Consider the following 22,763-nt stretch of genomic DNA (forward strand, 5'->3'; position numbering starts at 1 on the left):
GCAGACTACAGAAAAGCTTACTATCAAAGGTTAGAGGGGGGCTTTCTCAGAGGGCTTTTTACAGTTTTTCTATTCCCAATTAGCCGTTTAAGTGTACTTATTGAAAGTAGTAATTCTTTCATAGGCCGCCCTTTCTTAGTATTTGACGTTCCTTATATTGCGGTATGAGGCTTCGCAGTAGGTTGCAAACATTCATCACCCATGACTTTCCCCAATTGAGCTCAGAAGCTCAATGTCTATCATGACCTCTCTTTTAGAATGTCCAAGAGCAAGCAAACTATTCCTCCAGGAGAGGGCGCCAACAGACTACTAAAGAGATCATCATTACTCAAAGAAAACCCCAAAAACCAATGCATGATAGGAATAAACAGGTAACTTTCTTTGGAGTGGAAGCGGAGAGATCGCACCAGATGCCAATTCTAGATGTTATCACACCTGTGGTCACTGCAGCAGCAGGTGAATCCACTTTGTCCAAAAGGGATCTATTCCATTCAATTGCAAATGATCTAGATAAGACAGAGAACTGCAGCACGGGGACATAGCCGAGTTGGTCAGGTTGAGTGGTGATGAGTTTGCTATTTGGATGAATAAAGAAAGTCAAAAGTGTGAAAGATAAAAAACAAAAGGAGGAAGTGTGAAAAGTGAATGGGCCAAATTGAGGTGCATATGAAGACGTATGCTTTCTTCCAATTCATTAAATCGGGCTAATATGAATCAGGTGAATTGAGTTCTGCTTTTGGAAACTGGGTTAAGAAGGGGTGCACCGTTCCTGGAGGTACTGCAATACCAGGTCAATGCGTGGAGTGGACAGAGCAAGCTCTTTTTCCATCTCCCTGTTCTAAAAATCCATTTAATATATGGTCCCCAGATAGGGGACGTATCAGATATTAAACTGATAAGAACAGATACTACACTTGATCTTAGCCAAAAGGCCGAGAAGCGATAACCAGAATTGGTTTGGGCCTCGAGTGGCACCCTGGCCTATGCCGGACACATCTTAGGGAGAGAGAGCGAGAGGGAGACAAACCCACGCCTACACAAGACATTTTGTCACCCAAGCCAACCCTTGAAAAGGCTGCTTTGCAGAGCCAAAACAAGAAGAATGGTGCGTTTTGCAGCCGCCGCCCACTGCAATGAATCTGAATAACTCCTCCTTTAGGGCGCAAGCAACTCCCCTCCCCCTTGCAGTCTTTCCAATTCACGATACAAAAAGACGGACAGGACAGGTTGCCTGACTTTCCGTCACTGCCACCCTTTGCCATCCTTACCCGTAGAAAGCCCTTTCATCATCCCCAAACCCTAATCTTTTCCCTTTCCTTCCCAGCCCCCAAACCCTGCCCTCTGTACCTTTCTCACCACCCGCTTCCCTTCTCCTGTCATCCCCCTACCACCCGGGAAAAAAAGAGATTGCCCCCTCCTTCCACTAGCCCACCCTCCCACCCAAAGAACAACTTCTTCTGCGCAGCTTGTTTTCTAGGCAGCAGCGCTATTGTGATGTCATCGGGGGGCATTGTGACAAGCCGCCAGTGTTCCGTCTCTTCATGTTGTGCACAGTTCAAACGGAAAATACATCAACAGGCAGACTACAGAAAAGCTTACTATCAAAGGTTAGAGGGGGGCTTTCTCAGAGGGCTTTTTACAGTTTTTCTATTCCCAATTAGCCGTTTAAGTGTACTTATTGAAAGTAGTAATTCTTTCATAGGCCGCCCTTTCTTAGTATTTGACGTTCCTTATATTGCGGTATGAGGCTTCGCAGTAGGTTGCAAACATTCATCACCCATGACTTTCCCCAATTGAGCTCAGAAGCTCAATGTCTATCATGACCTCTCTTTTAGAATGTCCAAGAGCAAGCAAACTATTCCTCCAGGAGAGGGCGCCAACAGACTACTAAAGAGATCATCATTACTCAAAGAAAACCCCAAAAACCAATGCATGATAGGAATAAACAGGTAACTTTCTTTGGAGTGGAAGCGGAGAGATCGCACCAGATGCCAATTCTAGATGTTATCACACCTGTGGTCACTGCAGCAGCAGGTGAATCCACTTTGTCCAAAAGGGATCTATTCCATTCAATTGCAAATGATCTAGATAAGACAGAGAACTGCAGCACGGGGACATAGCCGAGTTGGTCAGGTTGAGTGGTGATGAGTTTGCTATTTGGATGAATAAAGAAAGTCAAAAGTGTGAAAGATAAAAAACAAAAGGAGGAAGTGTGAAAAGTGAATGGGCCAAATTGAGGTGCATATGAAGACGTATGCTTTCTTCCAATTCATTAAATCGGGCTAATATGAATCAGGTGAATTGAGTTCTGCTTTTGGAAACTGGGTTAAGAAGGGGTGCACCGTTCCTGGAGGTACTGCAATACCAGGTCAATGCGTGGAGTGGACAGAGCAAGCTCTTTTTCCATCTCCCTGTTCTAAAAATCCATTTAATATATGGTCCCCAGATAGGGGACGTATCAGATATTAAACTGATAAGAACAGATACTACACTTGATCTTAGCCAAAAGGCCGAGAAGCGATAACCAGAATTGGTTTGGGCCTCGAGTGGCACCCTGGCCTATGCCGGACACATCTTAGGGAGAGAGAGCGAGAGGGAGACAAACCCACGCCTACACAAGACATTTTGTCACCCAAGCCAACCCTTGAAAAGGCTGCTTTGCAGAGCCAAAACAAGAAGAATGGTGCGTTTTGCAGCCGCCGCCCACTGCAATGAATCTGAATAACTCCTCCTTTAGGGCGCAAGCAACTCCCCTCCCCCTTGCAGTCTTTCCAATTCACGATACAAAAAGACGGACAGGACAGGTTGCCTGACTTTCCGTCACTGCCACCCTTTGCCATCCTTACCCGTAGAAAGCCCTTTCATCATCCCCAAACCCTAATCTTTTCCCTTTCCTTCCCAGCCCCCAAACCCTGCCCTCTGTACCTTTCTCACCACCCGCTTCCCTTCTCCTGTCATCCCCCTACCACCCGGGAAAAAAAGAGATTGCCCCCTCCTTCCACTAGCCCACCCTCCCACCCAAAGAACAACTTCTTCTGCGCAGCTTGTTTTCTAGGCAGCAGCGCTATTGTGATGTCATCGGGGGGCATTGTGACAAGCCGCCAGTGTTCCGTCTCTTCATGTTGTGCACAGTTCAAACGGAAAATACATCAACAGGCAGACTACAGAAAAGCTTACTATCAAAGGTTAGAGGGGGGCTTTCTCAGAGGGCTTTTTACAGTTTTTCTATTCCCAATTAGCCGTTTAAGTGTACTTATTGAAAGTAGTAATTCTTTCATAGGCCGCCCTTTCTTAGTATTTGACGTTCCTTATATTGCGGTATGAGGCTTCGCAGTAGGTTGCAAACATTCATCACCCATGACTTTCCCCAATTGAGCTCAGAAGCTCAATGTCTATCATGACCTCTCTTTTAGAATGTCCAAGAGCAAGCAAACTATTCCTCCAGGAGAGGGCGCCAACAGACTACTAAAGAGATCATCATTACTCAAAGAAAACCCCAAAAACCAATGCATGATAGGAATAAACAGGTAACTTTCTTTGGAGTGGAAGCGGAGAGATCGCACCAGATGCCAATTCTAGATGTTATCACACCTGTGGTCACTGCAGCAGCAGGTGAATCCACTTTGTCCAAAAGGGATCTATTCCATTCAATTGCAAATGATCTAGATAAGACAGAGAACTGCAGCACGGGGACATAGCCGAGTTGGTCAGGTTGAGTGGTGATGAGTTTGCTATTTGGATGAATAAAGAAAGTCAAAAGTGTGAAAGATAAAAAACAAAAGGAGGAAGTGTGAAAAGTGAATGGGCCAAATTGAGGTGCATATGAAGACGTATGCTTTCTTCCAATTCATTAAATCGGGCTAATATGAATCAGGTGAATTGAGTTCTGCTTTTGGAAACTGGGTTAAGAAGGGGTGCACCGTTCCTGGAGGTACTGCAATACCAGGTCAATGCGTGGAGTGGACAGAGCAAGCTCTTTTTCCATCTCCCTGTTCTAAAAATCCATTTAATATATGGTCCCCAGATAGGGGACGTATCAGATATTAAACTGATAAGAACAGATACTACACTTGATCTTAGCCAAAAGGCCGAGAAGCGATAACCAGAATTGGTTTGGGCCTCGAGTGGCACCCTGGCCTATGCCGGACACATCTTAGGGAGAGAGAGCGAGAGGGAGACAAACCCACGCCTACACAAGACATTTTGTCACCCAAGCCAACCCTTGAAAAGGCTGCTTTGCAGAGCCAAAACAAGAAGAATGGTGCGTTTTGCAGCCGCCGCCCACTGCAATGAATCTGAATAACTCCTCCTTTAGGGCGCAAGCAACTCCCCTCCCCCTTGCAGTCTTTCCAATTCACGATACAAAAAGACGGACAGGACAGGTTGCCTGACTTTCCGTCACTGCCACCCTTTGCCATCCTTACCCGTAGAAAGCCCTTTCATCATCCCCAAACCCTAATCTTTTCCCTTTCCTTCCCAGCCCCCAAACCCTGCCCTCTGTACCTTTCTCACCACCCGCTTCCCTTCTCCTGTCATCCCCCTACCACCCGGGAAAAAAAGAGATTGCCCCCTCCTTCCACTAGCCCACCCTCCCACCCAAAGAACAACTTCTTCTGCGCAGCTTGTTTTCTAGGCAGCAGCGCTATTGTGATGTCATCGGGGGGCATTGTGACAAGCCGCCAGTGTTCCGTCTCTTCATGTTGTGCACAGTTCAAACGGAAAATACATCAACAGGCAGACTACAGAAAAGCTTACTATCAAAGGTTAGAGGGGGGCTTTCTCAGAGGGCTTTTTACAGTTTTTCTATTCCCAATTAGCCGTTTAAGTGTACTTATTGAAAGTAGTAATTCTTTCATAGGCCGCCCTTTCTTAGTATTTGACGTTCCTTATATTGCGGTATGAGGCTTCGCAGTAGGTTGCAAACATTCATCACCCATGACTTTCCCCAATTGAGCTCAGAAGCTCAATGTCTATCATGACCTCTCTTTTAGAATGTCCAAGAGCAAGCAAACTATTCCTCCAGGAGAGGGCGCCAACAGACTACTAAAGAGATCATCATTACTCAAAGAAAACCCCAAAAACCAATGCATGATAGGAATAAACAGGTAACTTTCTTTGGAGTGGAAGCGGAGAGATCGCACCAGATGCCAATTCTAGATGTTATCACACCTGTGGTCACTGCAGCAGCAGGTGAATCCACTTTGTCCAAAAGGGATCTATTCCATTCAATTGCAAATGATCTAGATAAGACAGAGAACTGCAGCACGGGGACATAGCCGAGTTGGTCAGGTTGAGTGGTGATGAGTTTGCTATTTGGATGAATAAAGAAAGTCAAAAGTGTGAAAGATAAAAAACAAAAGGAGGAAGTGTGAAAAGTGAATGGGCCAAATTGAGGTGCATATGAAGACGTATGCTTTCTTCCAATTCATTAAATCGGGCTAATATGAATCAGGTGAATTGAGTTCTGCTTTTGGAAACTGGGTTAAGAAGGGGTGCACCGTTCCTGGAGGTACTGCAATACCAGGTCAATGCGTGGAGTGGACAGAGCAAGCTCTTTTTCCATCTCCCTGTTCTAAAAATCCATTTAATATATGGTCCCCAGATAGGGGACGTATCAGATATTAAACTGATAAGAACAGATACTACACTTGATCTTAGCCAAAAGGCCGAGAAGCGATAACCAGAATTGGTTTGGGCCTCGAGTGGCACCCTGGCCTATGCCGGACACATCTTAGGGAGAGAGAGCGAGAGGGAGACAAACCCACGCCTACACAAGACATTTTGTCACCCAAGCCAACCCTTGAAAAGGCTGCTTTGCAGAGCCAAAACAAGAAGAATGGTGCGTTTTGCAGCCGCCGCCCACTGCAATGAATCTGAATAACTCCTCCTTTAGGGCGCAAGCAACTCCCCTCCCCCTTGCAGTCTTTCCAATTCACGATACAAAAAGACGGACAGGACAGGTTGCCTGACTTTCCGTCACTGCCACCCTTTGCCATCCTTACCCGTAGAAAGCCCTTTCATCATCCCCAAACCCTAATCTTTTCCCTTTCCTTCCCAGCCCCCAAACCCTGCCCTCTGTACCTTTCTCACCACCCGCTTCCCTTCTCCTGTCATCCCCCTACCACCCGGGAAAAAAAGAGATTGCCCCCTCCTTCCACTAGCCCACCCTCCCACCCAAAGAACAACTTCTTCTGCGCAGCTTGTTTTCTAGGCAGCAGCGCTATTGTGATGTCATCGGGGGGCATTGTGACAAGCCGCCAGTGTTCCGTCTCTTCATGTTGTGCACAGTTCAAACGGAAAATACATCAACAGGCAGACTACAGAAAAGCTTACTATCAAAGGTTAGAGGGGGGCTTTCTCAGAGGGCTTTTTACAGTTTTTCTATTCCCAATTAGCCGTTTAAGTGTACTTATTGAAAGTAGTAATTCTTTCATAGGCCGCCCTTTCTTAGTATTTGACGTTCCTTATATTGCGGTATGAGGCTTCGCAGTAGGTTGCAAACATTCATCACCCATGACTTTCCCCAATTGAGCTCAGAAGCTCAATGTCTATCATGACCTCTCTTTTAGAATGTCCAAGAGCAAGCAAACTATTCCTCCAGGAGAGGGCGCCAACAGACTACTAAAGAGATCATCATTACTCAAAGAAAACCCCAAAAACCAATGCATGATAGGAATAAACAGGTAACTTTCTTTGGAGTGGAAGCGGAGAGATCGCACCAGATGCCAATTCTAGATGTTATCACACCTGTGGTCACTGCAGCAGCAGGTGAATCCACTTTGTCCAAAAGGGATCTATTCCATTCAATTGCAAATGATCTAGATAAGACAGAGAACTGCAGCACGGGGACATAGCCGAGTTGGTCAGGTTGAGTGGTGATGAGTTTGCTATTTGGATGAATAAAGAAAGTCAAAAGTGTGAAAGATAAAAAACAAAAGGAGGAAGTGTGAAAAGTGAATGGGCCAAATTGAGGTGCATATGAAGACGTATGCTTTCTTCCAATTCATTAAATCGGGCTAATATGAATCAGGTGAATTGAGTTCTGCTTTTGGAAACTGGGTTAAGAAGGGGTGCACCGTTCCTGGAGGTACTGCAATACCAGGTCAATGCGTGGAGTGGACAGAGCAAGCTCTTTTTCCATCTCCCTGTTCTAAAAATCCATTTAATATATGGTCCCCAGATAGGGGACGTATCAGATATTAAACTGATAAGAACAGATACTACACTTGATCTTAGCCAAAAGGCCGAGAAGCGATAACCAGAATTGGTTTGGGCCTCGAGTGGCACCCTGGCCTATGCCGGACACATCTTAGGGAGAGAGAGCGAGAGGGAGACAAACCCACGCCTACACAAGACATTTTGTCACCCAAGCCAACCCTTGAAAAGGCTGCTTTGCAGAGCCAAAACAAGAAGAATGGTGCGTTTTGCAGCCGCCGCCCACTGCAATGAATCTGAATAACTCCTCCTTTAGGGCGCAAGCAACTCCCCTCCCCCTTGCAGTCTTTCCAATTCACGATACAAAAAGACGGACAGGACAGGTTGCCTGACTTTCCGTCACTGCCACCCTTTGCCATCCTTACCCGTAGAAAGCCCTTTCATCATCCCCAAACCCTAATCTTTTCCCTTTCCTTCCCAGCCCCCAAACCCTGCCCTCTGTACCTTTCTCACCACCCGCTTCCCTTCTCCTGTCATCCCCCTACCACCCGGGAAAAAAAGAGATTGCCCCCTCCTTCCACTAGCCCACCCTCCCACCCAAAGAACAACTTCTTCTGCGCAGCTTGTTTTCTAGGCAGCAGCGCTATTGTGATGTCATCGGGGGGCATTGTGACAAGCCGCCAGTGTTCCGTCTCTTCATGTTGTGCACAGTTCAAACGGAAAATACATCAACAGGCAGACTACAGAAAAGCTTACTATCAAAGGTTAGAGGGGGGCTTTCTCAGAGGGCTTTTTACAGTTTTTCTATTCCCAATTAGCCGTTTAAGTGTACTTATTGAAAGTAGTAATTCTTTCATAGGCCGCCCTTTCTTAGTATTTGACGTTCCTTATATTGCGGTATGAGGCTTCGCAGTAGGTTGCAAACATTCATCACCCATGACTTTCCCCAATTGAGCTCAGAAGCTCAATGTCTATCATGACCTCTCTTTTAGAATGTCCAAGAGCAAGCAAACTATTCCTCCAGGAGAGGGCGCCAACAGACTACTAAAGAGATCATCATTACTCAAAGAAAACCCCAAAAACCAATGCATGATAGGAATAAACAGGTAACTTTCTTTGGAGTGGAAGCGGAGAGATCGCACCAGATGCCAATTCTAGATGTTATCACACCTGTGGTCACTGCAGCAGCAGGTGAATCCACTTTGTCCAAAAGGGATCTATTCCATTCAATTGCAAATGATCTAGATAAGACAGAGAACTGCAGCACGGGGACATAGCCGAGTTGGTCAGGTTGAGTGGTGATGAGTTTGCTATTTGGATGAATAAAGAAAGTCAAAAGTGTGAAAGATAAAAAACAAAAGGAGGAAGTGTGAAAAGTGAATGGGCCAAATTGAGGTGCATATGAAGACGTATGCTTTCTTCCAATTCATTAAATCGGGCTAATATGAATCAGGTGAATTGAGTTCTGCTTTTGGAAACTGGGTTAAGAGAAGGGGTGCACCGTTCCTGGAGGTACTGCAATACCAGGTCAATGCGTGGAGTGGACAGAGCAAGCTCTTTTTCCATCTCCCTGTTCTAAAAATCCATTTAATATATGGTCCCCAGATAGGGGACGTATCAGATATTAAACTGATAAGAACAGATACTACACTTGATCTTAGCCAAAAGGCCGAGAAGCGATAACCAGAATTGGTTTGGGCCTCGAGTGGCACCCTGGCCTATGCCGGACACATCTTAGGGAGAGAGAGCGAGAGGGAGACAAACCCACGCCTACACAAGACATTTTGTCACCCAAGCCAACCCTTGAAAAGGCTGCTTTGCAGAGCCAAAACAAGAAGAATGGTGCGTTTTGCAGCCGCCGCCCACTGCAATGAATCTGAATAACTCCTCCTTTAGGGCGCAAGCAACTCCCCTCCCCCTTGCAGTCTTTCCAATTCACGATACAAAAAGACGGACAGGACAGGTTGCCTGACTTTCCGTCACTGCCACCCTTTGCCATCCTTACCCGTAGAAAGCCCTTTCATCATCCCCAAACCCTAATCTTTTCCCTTTCCTTCCCAGCCCCCAAACCCTGCCCTCTGTACCTTTCTCACCACCCGCTTCCCTTCTCCTGTCATCCCCCTACCACCCGGGAAAAAAAGAGATTGCCCCCTCCTTCCACTAGCCCACCCTCCCACCCAAAGAACAACTTCTTCTGCGCAGCTTGTTTTCTAGGCAGCAGCGCTATTGTGATGTCATCGGGGGGCATTGTGACAAGCCGCCAGTGTTCCGTCTCTTCATGTTGTGCACAGTTCAAACGGAAAATACATCAACAGGCAGACTACAGAAAAGCTTACTATCAAAGGTTAGAGGGGGGCTTTCTCAGAGGGCTTTTTACAGTTTTTCTATTCCCAATTAGCCGTTTAAGTGTACTTATTGAAAGTAGTAATTCTTTCATAGGCCGCCCTTTCTTAGTATTTGACGTTCCTTATATTGCGGTATGAGGCTTCGCAGTAGGTTGCAAACATTCATCACCCATGACTTTCCCCAATTGAGCTCAGAAGCTCAATGTCTATCATGACCTCTCTTTTAGAATGTCCAAGAGCAAGCAAACTATTCCTCCAGGAGAGGGCGCCAACAGACTACTAAAGAGATCATCATTACTCAAAGAAAACCCCAAAAACCAATGCATGATAGGAATAAACAGGTAACTTTCTTTGGAGTGGAAGCGGAGAGATCGCACCAGATGCCAATTCTAGATGTTATCACACCTGTGGTCACTGCAGCAGCAGGTGAATCCACTTTGTCCAAAAGGGATCTATTCCATTCAATTGCAAATGATCTAGATAAGACAGAGAACTGCAGCACGGGGACATAGCCGAGTTGGTCAGGTTGAGTGGTGATGAGTTTGCTATTTGGATGAATAAAGAAAGTCAAAAGTGTGAAAGATAAAAAACAAAAGGAGGAAGTGTGAAAAGTGAATGGGCCAAATTGAGGTGCATATGAAGACGTATGCTTTCTTCCAATTCATTAAATCGGGCTAATATGAATCAGGTGAATTGAGTTCTGCTTTTGGAAACTGGGTTAAGAAGGGGTGCACCGTTCCTGGAGGTACTGCAATACCAGGTCAATGCGTGGAGTGGACAGAGCAAGCTCTTTTTCCATCTCCCTGTTCTAAAAATCCATTTAATATATGGTCCCCAGATAGGGGACGTATCAGATATTAAACTGATAAGAACAGATACTACACTTGATCTTAGCCAAAAGGCCGAGAAGCGATAACCAGAATTGGTTTGGGCCTCGAGTGGCACCCTGGCCTATGCCGGACACATCTTAGGGAGAGAGAGCGAGAGGGAGACAAACCCACGCCTACACAAGACATTTTGTCACCCAAGCCAACCCTTGAAAAGGCTGCTTTGCAGAGCCAAAACAAGAAGAATGGTGCGTTTTGCAGCCGCCGCCCACTGCAATGAATCTGAATAACTCCTCCTTTAGGGCGCAAGCAACTCCCCTCCCCCTTGCAGTCTTTCCAATTCACGATACAAAAAGACGGACAGGACAGGTTGCCTGACTTTCCGTCACTGCCACCCTTTGCCATCCTTACCCGTAGAAAGCCCTTTCATCATCCCCAAACCCTAATCTTTTCCCTTTCCTTCCCAGCCCCCAAACCCTGCCCTCTGTACCTTTCTCACCACCCGCTTCCCTTCTCCTGTCATCCCCCTACCACCCGGGAAAAAAAGAGATTGCCCCCTCCTTCCACTAGCCCACCCTCCCACCCAAAGAACAACTTCTTCTGCGCAGCTTGTTTTCTAGGCAGCAGCGCTATTGTGATGTCATCGGGGGGCATTGTGACAAGCCGCCAGTGTTCCGTCTCTTCATGTTGTGCACAGTTCAAACGGAAAATACATCAACAGGCAGACTACAGAAAAGCTTACTATCAAAGGTTAGAGGGGGGCTTTCTCAGAGGGCTTTTTACAGTTTTTCTATTCCCAATTAGCCGTTTAAGTGTACTTATTGAAAGTAGTAATTCTTTCATAGGCCGCCCTTTCTTAGTATTTGACGTTCCTTATATTGCGGTATGAGGCTTCGCAGTAGGTTGCAAACATTCATCACCCATGACTTTCCCCAATTGAGCTCAGAAGCTCAATGTCTATCATGACCTCTCTTTTAGAATGTCCAAGAGCAAGCAAACTATTCCTCCAGGAGAGGGCGCCAACAGACTACTAAAGAGATCATCATTACTCAAAGAAAACCCCAAAAACCAATGCATGATAGGAATAAACAGGTAACTTTCTTTGGAGTGGAAGCGGAGAGATCGCACCAGATGCCAATTCTAGATGTTATCACACCTGTGGTCACTGCAGCAGCAGGTGAATCCACTTTGTCCAAAAGGGATCTATTCCATTCAATTGCAAATGATCTAGATAAGACAGAGAACTGCAGCACGGGGACATAGCCGAGTTGGTCAGGTTGAGTGGTGATGAGTTTGCTATTTGGATGAATAAAGAAAGTCAAAAGTGTGAAAGATAAAAAACAAAAGGAGGAAGTGTGAAAAGTGAATGGGCCAAATTGAGGTGCATATGAAGACGTATGCTTTCTTCCAATTCATTAAATCGGGCTAATATGAATCAGGTGAATTGAGTTCTGCTTTTGGAAACTGGGTTAAGAAGGGGTGCACCGTTCCTGGAGGTACTGCAATACCAGGTCAATGCGTGGAGTGGACAGAGCAAGCTCTTTTTCCATCTCCCTGTTCTAAAAATCCATTTAATATATGGTCCCCAGATAGGGGACGTATCAGATATTAAACTGATAAGAACAGATACTACACTTGATCTTAGCCAAAAGGCCGAGAAGCGATAACCAGAATTGGTTTGGGCCTCGAGTGGCACCCTGGCCTATGCCGGACACATCTTAGGGAGAGAGAGCGAGAGGGAGACAAACCCACGCCTACACAAGACATTTTGTCACCCAAGCCAACCCTTGAAAAGGCTGCTTTGCAGAGCCAAAACAAGAAGAATGGTGCGTTTTGCAGCCGCCGCCCACTGCAATGAATCTGAATAACTCCTCCTTTAGGGCGCAAGCAACTCCCCTCCCCCTTGCAGTCTTTCCAATTCACGATACAAAAAGACGGACAGGACAGGTTGCCTGACTTTCCGTCACTGCCACCCTTTGCCATCCTTACCCGTAGAAAGCCCTTTCATCATCCCCAAACCCTAATCTTTTCCCTTTCCTTCCCAGCCCCCAAACCCTGCCCTCTGTACCTTTCTCACCACCCGCTTCCCTTCTCCTGTCATCCCCCTACCACCCGGGAAAAAAAGAGATTGCCCCCTCCTTCCACTAGCCCACCCTCCCACCCAAAGAACAACTTCTTCTGCGCAGCTTGTTTTCTAGGCAGCAGCGCTATTGTGATGTCATCGGGGGGCATTGTGACAAGCCGCCAGTGTTCCGTCTCTTCATGTTGTGCACAGTTCAAACGGAAAATACATCAACAGGCAGACTACAGAAAAGCTTACTATCAAAGGTTAGAGGGGGGCTTTCTCAGAGGGCTTTTTACAGTTTTTCTATTCCCAATTAGCCGTTTAAGTGTACTTATTGAAAGTAGTAATTCTTTCATAGGCCGCCCTTTCTTAGTATTTGACGTTCCTTATATTGCGGTATGAGGCTTCGCAGTAGGTTGCAAACATTCATCACCCATGACTTTCCCCAATTGAGCTCAGAAGCTCAATGTCTATCATGACCTCTCTTTTAGAATGTCCAAGAGCAAGCAAACTATTCCTCCAGGAGAGGGCGCCAACAGACTACTAAAGAGATCATCATTACTCAAAGAAAACCCCAAAAACCAATGCATGATAGGAATAAACAGGTAACTTTCTTTGGAGTGGAAGCGGAGAGATCGCACCAGATGCCAATTCTAGATGTTATCACACCTGTGGTCACTGCAGCAGCAGGTGAATCCACTTTGTCCAAAAGGGATCTATTCCATTCAATTGCAAATGATCTAGATAAGACAGAGAACTGCAGCACGGGGACATAGCCGAGTTGGTCAGGTTGAGTGGTGATGAGTTTGCTATTTGGATGAATAAAGAAAGTCAAAAGTGTGAAAGATAAAAAACAAAAGGAGGAAGTGTGAAAAGTGAATGGGCCAAATTGAGGTGCATATGAAGACGTATGCTTTCTTCCAATTCATTAAATCGGGCTAATATGAATCAGGTGAATTGAGTTCTGCTTTTGGAAACTGGGTTAAGAAGGGGTGCACCGTTCCTGGAGGTACTGCAATACCAGGTCAATGCGTGGAGTGGACAGAGCAAGCTCTTTTTCCATCTCCCTGTTCTAAAAATCCATTTAATATATGGTCCCCAGATAGGGGACGTATCAGATATTAAACTGATAAGAACAGATACTACACTTGATCTTAGCCAAAAGGCCGAGAAGCGATAACCAGAATTGGTTTGGGCCTCGAGTGGCACCCTGGCCTATGCCGGACACATCTTAGGGAGAGAGAGCGAGAGGGAGACAAACCCACGCCTACACAAGACATTTTGTCACCCAAGCCAACCCTTGAAAAGGCTGCTTTGCAGAGCCAAAACAAGAAGAATGGTGCGTTTTGCAGCCGCCGCCCACTGCAATGAATCTGAATAACTCCTCCTTTAGGGCGCAAGCAACTCCCCTCCCCCTTGCAGTCTTTCCAATTCACGATACAAAAAGACGGACAGGACAGGTTGCCTGACTTTCCGTCACTGCCACCCTTTGCCATCCTTACCCGTAGAAAGCCCTTTCATCATCCCCAAACCCTAATCTTTTCCCTTTCCTTCCCAGCCCCCAAACCCTGCCCTCTGTACCTTTCTCACCACCCGCTTCCCTTCTCCTGTCATCCCCCTACCACCCGGGAAAAAAAGAGATTGCCCCCTCCTTCCACTAGCCCACCCTCCCACCCAAAGAACAACTTCTTCTGCGCAGCTTGTTTTCTAGGCAGCAGCGCTATTGTGATGTCATCGGGGGGCATTGTGACAAGCCGCCAGTGTTCCGTCTCTTCATGTTGTGCACAGTTCAAACGGAAAATACATCAACAGGCAGACTACAGAAAAGCTTACTATCAAAGGTTAGAGGGGGGCTTTCTCAGAGGGCTTTTTACAGTTTTTCTATTCCCAATTAGCCGTTTAAGTGTACTTATTGAAAGTAGTAATTCTTTCATAGGCCGCCCTTTCTTAGTATTTGACGTTCCTTATATTGCGGTATGAGGCTTCGCAGTAGGTTGCAAACATTCATCACCCATGACTTTCCCCAATTGAGCTCAGAAGCTCAATGTCTATCATGACCTCTCTTTTAGAATGTCCAAGAGCAAGCAAACTATTCCTCCAGGAGAGGGCGCCAACAGACTACTAAAGAGATCATCATTACTCAAAGAAAACCCCAAAAACCAATGCATGATAGGAATAAACAGGTAACTTTCTTTGGAGTGGAAGCGGAGAGATCGCACCAGATGCCAATTCTAGATGTTATCACACCTGTGGTCACTGCAGCAGCAGGTGAATCCACTTTGTCCAAAAGGGATCTATTCCATTCAATTGCAAATGATCTAGATAAGACAGAGAACTGCAGCACGGGGACATAGCCGAGTTGGTCAGGTTGAGTGGTGATGAGTTTGCTATTTGGATGAATAAAGAAAGTCAAAAGTGTGAAAGATAAAAAACAAAAGGAGGAAGTGTGAAAAGTGAATGGGCCAAATTGAGGTGCATATGAAGACGTATGCTTTCTTCCAATTCATTAAATCGGGCTAATATGAATCAGGTGAATTGAGTTCTGCTTTTGGAAACTGGGTTAAGAAGGGGTGCACCGTTCCTGGAGGTACTGCAATACCAGGTCAATGCGTGGAGTGGACAGAGCAAGCTCTTTTTCCATCTCCCTGTTCTAAAAATCCATTTAATATATGGTCCCCAGATAGGGGACGTATCAGATATTAAACTGATAAGAACAGATACTACACTTGATCTTAGCCAAAAGGCCGAGAAGCGATAACCAGAATTGGTTTGGGCCTCGAGTGGCACCCTGGCCTATGCCGGACACATCTTAGGGAGAGAGAGCGAGAGGGAGACAAACCCACGCCTACACAAGACATTTTGTCACCCAAGCCAACCCTTGAAAAGGCTGCTTTGCAGAGCCAAAACAAGAAGAATGGTGCGTTTTGCAGCCGCCGCCCACTGCAATGAATCTGAATAACTCCTCCTTTAGGGCGCAAGCAACTCCCCTCCCCCTTGCAGTCTTTCCAATTCACGATACAAAAAGACGGACAGGACAGGTTGCCTGACTTTCCGTCACTGCCACCCTTTGCCATCCTTACCCGTAGAAAGCCCTTTCATCATCCCCAAACCCTAATCTTTTCCCTTTCCTTCCCAGCCCCCAAACCCTGCCCTCTGTACCTTTCTCACCACCCGCTTCCCTTCTCCTGTCATCCCCCTACCACCCGGGAAAAAAAGAGATTGCCCCCTCCTTCCACTAGCCCACCCTCCCACCCAAAGAACAACTTCTTCTGCGCAGCTTGTTTTCTAGGCAGCAGCGCTATTGTGATGTCATCGGGGGGCATTGTGACAAGCCGCCAGTGTTCCGTCTCTTCATGTTGTGCACAGTTCAAACGGAAAATACATCAACAGGCAGACTACAGAAAAGCTTACTATCAAAGGTTAGAGGGGGGCTTTCTCAGAGGGCTTTTTACAGTTTTTCTATTCCCAATTAGCCGTTTAAGTGTACTTATTGAAAGTAGTAATTCTTTCATAGGCCGCCCTTTCTTAGTATTTGACGTTCCTTATATTGCGGTATGAGGCTTCGCAGTAGGTTGCAAACATTCATCACCCATGACTTTCCCCAATTGAGCTCAGAAGCTCAATGTCTATCATGACCTCTCTTTTAGAATGTCCAAGAGCAAGCAAACTATTCCTCCAGGAGAGGGCGCCAACAGACTACTAAAGAGATCATCATTACTCAAAGAAAACCCCAAAAACCAATGCATGATAGGAATAAACAGGTAACTTTCTTTGGAGTGGAAGCGGAGAGATCGCACCAGATGCCAATTCTAGATGTTATCACACCTGTGGTCACTGCAGCAGCAGGTGAATCCACTTTGTCCAAAAGGGATCTATTCCATTCAATTGCAAATGATCTAGATAAGACAGAGAACTGCAGCACGGGGACATAGCCGAGTTGGTCAGGTTGAGTGGTGATGAGTTTGCTATTTGGATGAATAAAGAAAGTCAAAAGTGTGAAAGATAAAAAACAAAAGGAGGAAGTGTGAAAAGTGAATGGGCCAAATTGAGGTGCATATGAAGACGTATGCTTTCTTCCAATTCATTAAATCGGGCTAATATGAATCAGGTGAATTGAGTTCTGCTTTTGGAAACTGGGTTAAGAAGGGGTGCACCGTTCCTGGAGGTACTGCAATACCAGGTCAATGCGTGGAGTGGACAGAGCAAGCTCTTTTTCCATCTCCCTGTTCTAAAAATCCATTTAATATATGGTCCCCAGATAGGGGACGTATCAGATATTAAACTGATAAGAACAGATACTACACTTGATCTTAGCCAAAAGGCCGAGAAGCGATAACCAGAATTGGTTTGGGCCTCGAGTGGCACCCTGGCCTATGCCGGACACATCTTAGGGAGAGAGAGCGAGAGGGAGACAAACCCACGCCTACACAAGACATTTTGTCACCCAAGCCAACCCTTGAAAAGGCTGCTTTGCAGAGCCAAAACAAGAAGAATGGTGCGTTTTGCAGCCGCCGCCCACTGCAATGAATCTGAATAACTCCTCCTTTAGGGCGCAAGCAACTCCCCTCCCCCTTGCAGTCTTTCCAATTCACGATACAAAAAGACGGACAGGACAGGTTGCCTGACTTTCCGTCACTGCCACCCTTTGCCATCCTTACCCGTAGAAAGCCCTTTCATCATCCCCAAACCCTAATCTTTTCCCTTTCCTTCCCAGCCCCCAAACCCTGCCCTCTGTACCTTTCTCACCACCCGCTTCCCTTCTCCTGTCATCCCCCTACCACCCGGGAAAAAAAGAGATTGCCCCCTCCTTCCACTAGCCCACCCTCCCACCCAAAGAACAACTTCTTCTGCGCAGCTTGTTTTCTAGGCAGCAGCGCTATTGTGATGTCATCGGGGGGCATTGTGACAAGCCGCCAGTGTTCCGTCTCTTCATGTTGTGCACAGTTCAAACGGAAAATACATCAACAGGCAGACTACAGAAAAGCTTACTATCAAAGGTTAGAGGGGGGCTTTCTCAGAGGGCTTTTTACAGTTTTTCTATTCCCAATTAGCCGTTTAAGTGTACTTATTGAAAGTAGTAATTCTTTCATAGGCCGCCCTTTCTTAGTATTTGACGTTCCTTATATTGCGGTATGAGGCTTCGCAGTAGGTTGCAAACATTCATCACCCATGACTTTCCCCAATTGAGCTCAGAAGCTCAATGTCTATCATGACCTCTCTTTTAGAATGTCCAAGAGCAAGCAAACTATTCCTCCAGGAGAGGGCGCCAACAGACTACTAAAGAGATCATCATTACTCAAAGAAAACCCCAAAAACCAATGCATGATAGGAATAAACAGGTAACTTTCTTTGGAGTGGAAGCGGAGAGATCGCACCAGATGCCAATTCTAGATGTTATCACACCTGTGGTCACTGCAGCAGCAGGTGAATCCACTTTGTCCAAAAGGGATCTATTCCATTCAATTGCAAATGATCTAGATAAGACAGAGAACTGCAGCACGGGGACATAGCCGAGTTGGTCAGGTTGAGTGGTGATGAGTTTGCTATTTGGATGAATAAAGAAAGTCAAAAGTGTGAAAGATAAAAAACAAAAGGAGGAAGTGTGAAAAGTGAATGGGCCAAATTGAGGTGCATATGAAGACGTATGCTTTCTTCCAATTCATTAAATCGGGCTAATATGAATCAGGTGAATTGAGTTCTGCTTTTGGAAACTGGGTTAAGAAGGGGTGCACCGTTCCTGGAGGTACTGCAATACCAGGTCAATGCGTGGAGTGGACAGAGCAAGCTCTTTTTCCATCTCCCTGTTCTAAAAATCCATTTAATATATGGTCCCCAGATAGGGGACGTATCAGATATTAAACTGATAAGAACAGATACTACACTTGATCTTAGCCAAAAGGCCGAGAAGCGATAACCAGAATTGGTTTGGGCCTCGAGTGGCACCCTGGCCTATGCCGGACACATCTTAGGGAGAGAGAGCGAGAGGGAGACAAACCCACGCCTACACAAGACATTTTGTCACCCAAGCCAACCCTTGAAAAGGCTGCTTTGCAGAGCCAAAACAAGAAGAATGGTGCGTTTTGCAGCCGCCGCCCACTGCAATGAATCTGAATAACTCCTCCTTTAGGGCGCAAGCAACTCCCCTCCCCCTTGCAGTCTTTCCAATTCACGATACAAAAAGACGGACAGGACAGGTTGCCTGACTTTCCGTCACTGCCACCCTTTGCCATCCTTACCCGTAGAAAGCCCTTTCATCATCCCCAAACCCTAATCTTTTCCCTTTCCTTCCCAGCCCCCAAACCCTGCCCTCTGTACCTTTCTCACCACCCGCTTCCCTTCTCCTGTCATCCCCCTACCACCCGGGAAAAAAAGAGATTGCCCCCTCCTTCCACTAGCCCACCCTCCCACCCAAAGAACAACTTCTTCTGCGCAGCTTGTTTTCTAGGCAGCAGCGCTATTGTGATGTCATCGGGGGGCATTGTGACAAGCCGCCAGTGTTCCGTCTCTTCATGTTGTGCACAGTTCAAACGGAAAATACATCAACAGGCAGACTACAGAAAAGCTTACTATCAAAGGTTAGAGGGGGGCTTTCTCAGAGGGCTTTTTACAGTTTTTCTATTCCCAATTAGCCGTTTAAGTGTACTTATTGAAAGTAGTAATTCTTTCATAGGCCGCCCTTTCTTAGTATTTGACGTTCCTTATATTGCGGTATGAGGCTTCGCAGTAGGTTGCAAACATTCATCACCCATGACTTTCCCCAATTGAGCTCAGAAGCTCAATGTCTATCATGACCTCTCTTTTAGAATGTCCAAGAGCAAGCAAACTATTCCTCCAGGAGAGGGCGCCAACAGACTACTAAAGAGATCATCATTACTCAAAGAAAACCCCAAAAACCAATGCATGATAGGAATAAACAGGTAACTTTCTTTGGAGTGGAAGCGGAGAGATCGCACCAGATGCCAATTCTAGATGTTATCACACCTGTGGTCACTGCAGCAGCAGGTGAATCCACTTTGTCCAAAAGGGATCTATTCCATTCAATTGCAAATGATCTAGATAAGACAGAGAACTGCAGCACGGGGACATAGCCGAGTTGGTCAGGTTGAGTGGTGATGAGTTTGCTATTTGGATGAATAAAGAAAGTCAAAAGTGTGAAAGATAAAAAACAAAAGGAGGAAGTGTGAAAAGTGAATGGGCCAAATTGAGGTGCATATGAAGACGTATGCTTTCTTCCAATTCATTAAATCGGGCTAATATGAATCAGGTGAATTGAGTTCTGCTTTTGGAAACTGGGTTAAGAAGGGGTGCACCGTTCCTGGAGGTACTGCAATACCAGGTCAATGCGTGGAGTGGACAGAGCAAGCTCTTTTTCCATCTCCCTGTTCTAAAAATCCATTTAATATATGGTCCCCAGATAGGGGACGTATCAGATATTAAACTGATAAGAACAGATACTACACTTGATCTTAGCCAAAAGGCCGAGAAGCGATAACCAGAATTGGTTTGGGCCTCGAGTGGCACCCTGGCCTATGCCGGACACATCTTAGGGAGAGAGAGCGAGAGGGAGACAAACCCACGCCTACACAAGACATTTTGTCACCCAAGCCAACCCTTGAAAAGGCTGCTTTGCAGAGCCAAAACAAGAAGAATGGTGCGTTTTGCAGCCGCCGCCCACTGCAATGAATCTGAATAACTCCTCCTTTAGGGCGCAAGCAACTCCCCTCCCCCTTGCAGTCTTTCCAATTCACGATACAAAAAGACGGACAGGACAGGTTGCCTGACTTTCCGTCACTGCCACCCTTTGCCATCCTTACCCGTAGAAAGCCCTTTCATCATCCCCAAACCCTAATCTTTTCCCTTTCCTTCCCAGCCCCCAAACCCTGCCCTCTGTACCTTTCTCACCACCCGCTTCCCTTCTCCTGTCATCCCCCTACCACCCGGGAAAAAAAGAGATTGCCCCCTCCTTCCACTAGCCCACCCTCCCACCCAAAGAACAACTTCTTCTGCGCAGCTTGTTTTCTAGGCAGCAGCGCTATTGTGATGTCATCGGGGGGCATTGTGACAAGCCGCCAGTGTTCCGTCTCTTCATGTTGTGCACAGTTCAAACGGAAAATACATCAACAGGCAGACTACAGAAAAGCTTACTATCAAAGGTTAGAGGGGGGCTTTCTCAGAGGGCTTTTTACAGTTTTTCTATTCCCAATTAGCCGTTTAAGTGTACTTATTGAAAGTAGTAATTCTTTCATAGGCCGCCCTTTCTTAGTATTTGACGTTCCTTATATTGCGGTATGAGGCTTCGCAGTAGGTTGCAAACATTCATCACCCATGACTTTCCCCAATTGAGCTCAGAAGCTCAATGTCTATCATGACCTCTCTTTTAGAATGTCCAAGAGCAAGCAAACTATTCCTCCAGGAGAGGGCGCCAACAGACTACTAAAGAGATCATCATTACTCAAAGAAAACCCCAAAAACCAATGCATGATAGGAATAAACAGGTAACTTTCTTTGGAGTGGAAGCGGAGAGATCGCACCAGATGCCAATTCTAGATGTTATCACACCTGTGGTCACTGCAGCAGCAGGTGAATCCACTTTGTCCAAAAGGGATCTATTCCATTCAATTGCAAATGATCTAGATAAGACAGAGAACTGCAGCACGGGGACATAGCCGAGTTGGTCAGGTTGAGTGGTGATGAGTTTGCTATTTGGATGAATAAAGAAAGTCAAAAGTGTGAAAGATAAAAAACAAAAGGAGGAAGTGTGAAAAGTGAATGGGCCAAATTGAGGTGCATATGAAGACGTATGCTTTCTTCCAATTCATTAAATCGGGCTAATATGAATCAGGTGAATTGAGTTCTGCTTTTGGAAACTGGGTTAAGAAGGGGTGCACCGTTCCTGGAGGTACTGCAATACCAGGTCAATGCGTGGAGTGGACAGAGCAAGCTCTTTTTCCATCTCCCTGTTCTAAAAATCCATTTAATATATGGTCCCCAGATAGGGGACGTATCAGATATTAAACTGATAAGAACAGATACTACACTTGATCTTAGCCAAAAGGCCGAGAAGCGATAACCAGAATTGGTTTGGGCCTCGAGTGGCACCCTGGCCTATGCCGGACACATCTTAGGGAGAGAGAGCGAGAGGGAGACAAACCCACGCCTACACAAGACATTTTGTCACCCAAGCCAACCCTTGAAAAGGCTGCTTTGCAGAGCCAAAACAAGAAGAATGGTGCGTTTTGCAGCCGCCGCCCACTGCAATGAATCTGAATAACTCCTCCTTTAGGGCGCAAGCAACTCCCCTCCCCCTTGCAGTCTTTCCAATTCACGATACAAAAAGACGGACAGGACAGGTTGCCTGACTTTCCGTCACTGCCACCCTTTGCCATCCTTACCCGTAGAAAGCCCTTTCATCATCCCCAAACCCTAATCTTTTCCCTTTCCTTCCCAGCCCCCAAACCCTGCCCTCTGTACCTTTCTCACCACCCGCTTCCCTTCTCCTGTCATCCCCCTACCACCCGGGAAAAAAAGAGATTGCCCCCTCCTTCCACTAGCCCACCCTCCCACCCAAAGAACAACTTCTTCTGCGCAGCTTGTTTTCTAGGCAGCAGCGCTATTGTGATGTCATCGGGGGGCATTGTGACAAGCCGCCAGTGTTCCGTCTCTTCATGTTGTGCACAGTTCAAACGGAAAATACATCAACAGGCAGACTACAGAAAAGCTTACTATCAAAGGTTAGAGGGGGGCTTTCTCAGAGGGCTTTTTACAGTTTTTCTATTCCCAATTAGCCGTTTAAGTGTACTTATTGAAAGTAGTAATTCTTTCATAGGCCGCCCTTTCTTAGTATTTGACGTTCCTTATATTGCGGTATGAGGCTTCGCAGTAGGTTGCAAACATTCATCACCCATGACTTTCCCCAATTGAGCTCAGAAGCTCAATGTCTATCATGACCTCTCTTTTAGAATGTCCAAGAGCAAGCAAACTATTCCTCCAGGAGAGGGCGCCAACAGACTACTAAAGAGATCATCATTACTCAAAGAAAACCCCAAAAACCAATGCATGATAGGAATAAACAGGTAACTTTCTTTGGAGTGGAAGCGGAGAGATCGCACCAGATGCCAATTCTAGATGTTATCACACCTGTGGTCACTGCAGCAGCAGGTGAATCCACTTTGTCCAAAAGGGATCTATTCCATTCAATTGCAAATGATCTAGATAAGACAGAGAACTGCAGCACGGGGACATAGCCGAGTTGGTCAGGTTGAGTGGTGATGAGTTTGCTATTTGGATGAATAAAGAAAGTCAAAAGTGTGAAAGATAAAAAACAAAAGGAGGAAGTGTGAAAAGTGAATGGGCCAAATTGAGGTGCATATG

The 22,763-nt window shown here is 46.1% G+C and overlaps 14 non-coding genes across 14 annotated transcripts; all 14 read right to left on the reverse strand.

The window, feature by feature from the left end:
* Positions 1-753: 753 nt before the first annotated feature.
* On the reverse strand, positions 754-944 carry LOC142278717 (U2 spliceosomal RNA). Its single transcript, XR_012741516.1, has one exon. It is a non-coding gene; the product is annotated as a U2 spliceosomal RNA (small nuclear RNA).
* Positions 945-2,331: 1,387 nt separating this feature from the next.
* Positions 2,332-2,522, reverse strand: LOC142278730 (U2 spliceosomal RNA). Its single transcript, XR_012741527.1, has one exon. It is a non-coding gene; the product is annotated as a U2 spliceosomal RNA (small nuclear RNA).
* A 1,387-nt stretch (positions 2,523-3,909) lies between these two features.
* On the reverse strand, positions 3,910-4,100 carry LOC142278742 (U2 spliceosomal RNA). Its single transcript, XR_012741538.1, has one exon. It is a non-coding gene; the product is annotated as a U2 spliceosomal RNA (small nuclear RNA).
* Positions 4,101-5,487: 1,387 nt separating this feature from the next.
* LOC142278745 (U2 spliceosomal RNA) lies at positions 5,488-5,678 on the reverse strand. The gene has a single exon (XR_012741541.1). It is a non-coding gene; the product is annotated as a U2 spliceosomal RNA (small nuclear RNA).
* A 1,387-nt stretch (positions 5,679-7,065) lies between these two features.
* LOC142278746 (U2 spliceosomal RNA) lies at positions 7,066-7,256 on the reverse strand. The gene has a single exon (XR_012741542.1). It is a non-coding gene; the product is annotated as a U2 spliceosomal RNA (small nuclear RNA).
* A 1,389-nt stretch (positions 7,257-8,645) lies between these two features.
* Positions 8,646-8,836, reverse strand: LOC142278718 (U2 spliceosomal RNA). The gene has a single exon (XR_012741517.1). It is a non-coding gene; the product is annotated as a U2 spliceosomal RNA (small nuclear RNA).
* Positions 8,837-10,223: 1,387 nt separating this feature from the next.
* LOC142278719 (U2 spliceosomal RNA) lies at positions 10,224-10,414 on the reverse strand. Its single transcript, XR_012741518.1, has one exon. It is a non-coding gene; the product is annotated as a U2 spliceosomal RNA (small nuclear RNA).
* A 1,387-nt stretch (positions 10,415-11,801) lies between these two features.
* LOC142278721 (U2 spliceosomal RNA) lies at positions 11,802-11,992 on the reverse strand. Its single transcript, XR_012741519.1, has one exon. It is a non-coding gene; the product is annotated as a U2 spliceosomal RNA (small nuclear RNA).
* A 1,387-nt stretch (positions 11,993-13,379) lies between these two features.
* Positions 13,380-13,570, reverse strand: LOC142278722 (U2 spliceosomal RNA). The gene has a single exon (XR_012741520.1). It is a non-coding gene; the product is annotated as a U2 spliceosomal RNA (small nuclear RNA).
* A 1,387-nt stretch (positions 13,571-14,957) lies between these two features.
* On the reverse strand, positions 14,958-15,148 carry LOC142278723 (U2 spliceosomal RNA). Its single transcript, XR_012741521.1, has one exon. It is a non-coding gene; the product is annotated as a U2 spliceosomal RNA (small nuclear RNA).
* A 1,387-nt stretch (positions 15,149-16,535) lies between these two features.
* LOC142278724 (U2 spliceosomal RNA) lies at positions 16,536-16,726 on the reverse strand. The gene has a single exon (XR_012741522.1). It is a non-coding gene; the product is annotated as a U2 spliceosomal RNA (small nuclear RNA).
* A 1,387-nt stretch (positions 16,727-18,113) lies between these two features.
* On the reverse strand, positions 18,114-18,304 carry LOC142278725 (U2 spliceosomal RNA). The gene has a single exon (XR_012741523.1). It is a non-coding gene; the product is annotated as a U2 spliceosomal RNA (small nuclear RNA).
* Positions 18,305-19,691: 1,387 nt separating this feature from the next.
* LOC142278727 (U2 spliceosomal RNA) lies at positions 19,692-19,882 on the reverse strand. The gene has a single exon (XR_012741524.1). It is a non-coding gene; the product is annotated as a U2 spliceosomal RNA (small nuclear RNA).
* A 1,387-nt stretch (positions 19,883-21,269) lies between these two features.
* On the reverse strand, positions 21,270-21,460 carry LOC142278728 (U2 spliceosomal RNA). Its single transcript, XR_012741525.1, has one exon. It is a non-coding gene; the product is annotated as a U2 spliceosomal RNA (small nuclear RNA).
* Between the last annotated feature and the right edge of the window lie 1,303 nt (positions 21,461-22,763).

The sequence above is a fragment of the Anomaloglossus baeobatrachus genome, unplaced genomic scaffold, assembly GCF_048569485.1.
Source record: "Anomaloglossus baeobatrachus isolate aAnoBae1 unplaced genomic scaffold, aAnoBae1.hap1 Scaffold_4194, whole genome shotgun sequence".
Lineage (NCBI taxonomy): Eukaryota > Metazoa > Chordata > Amphibia > Anura > Aromobatidae > Anomaloglossus > Anomaloglossus baeobatrachus.